Here is an 897-nt window from a genome sequence, read left to right on the forward strand (position 1 = left end):
TCTGAGCACTACTTGGCAACAGCTGAAAACATCAGTGTGTTATCAACATTCTTCTGGTACTAAATCCAAAACACAGCACTATGCTAGCTACTGTGAAGAAAATTAACTCTATCCCAGCCAAAACCAGGACAGGGGTCTATTACCTCTGCATTAGGAGTGCAGCACAGAACAACACACCATACCAGAAACCCTCCTCCATGGAGTTTATTCCTCATCGCTGAAGGCCCACATTACTACAATGAAGTAAGCAGGAGTTACTATTCACAGATGAGGAAACACAAGCAAAGCCGCGTAGTCTGTGATGCTCCCACCTAGCCGTGCTATTTGGACAGGTTCGTTTTCCAGGCAACCTGCCTCAGCACAGTTAAATTTTAATAAGTGCAATTCATCGCCTTGCTCAACCAATGTCTGGAACAGCCCATGGGTACTACTGCCACACACACCTGCTGTAATGAATACCAAAGCCTACTTCAGTGACCTGAATCTTTTGAAAATTTAGTCCTTTATTTTTATCCACTTAGAGGGAACACAAGCTGCAGCGTCCTACTTTTCCTCAACTGTGTCATCTGACTCATCAATCAAAATTGAATTTGAGTCCTATTTTCACCCACTGACTCTCAATCAACCTAACAAACCCATCAGAAGTACAAAACGACAATTTTGTCACTCAACCCAAGCTACCTTGGCAAATCTTGAGTCATGTGAGATATTTTAAGGTTTAAGAAAATTAAAATTTCAGCAAGGCCAGATTCTACACTTTCCCCTGAAAAGATACACTTGGATAGAAAGAGTATCATGGGACAAGAGAAAAAGTTCTGTGAAGTAAGAAAACTTTTATATGAGGGGATTTAATGCTATTGGGTTGATCAATTTTTAATAGAACACAGCAGTATCATC

The sequence above is a fragment of the Egretta garzetta genome, unplaced genomic scaffold (assembly GCF_000687185.1).
Source record: "Egretta garzetta isolate BGI_Z169 unplaced genomic scaffold, ASM68718v1 scaffold118, whole genome shotgun sequence".
Taxonomy (NCBI): Eukaryota; Metazoa; Chordata; class Aves; order Pelecaniformes; family Ardeidae; genus Egretta; species Egretta garzetta.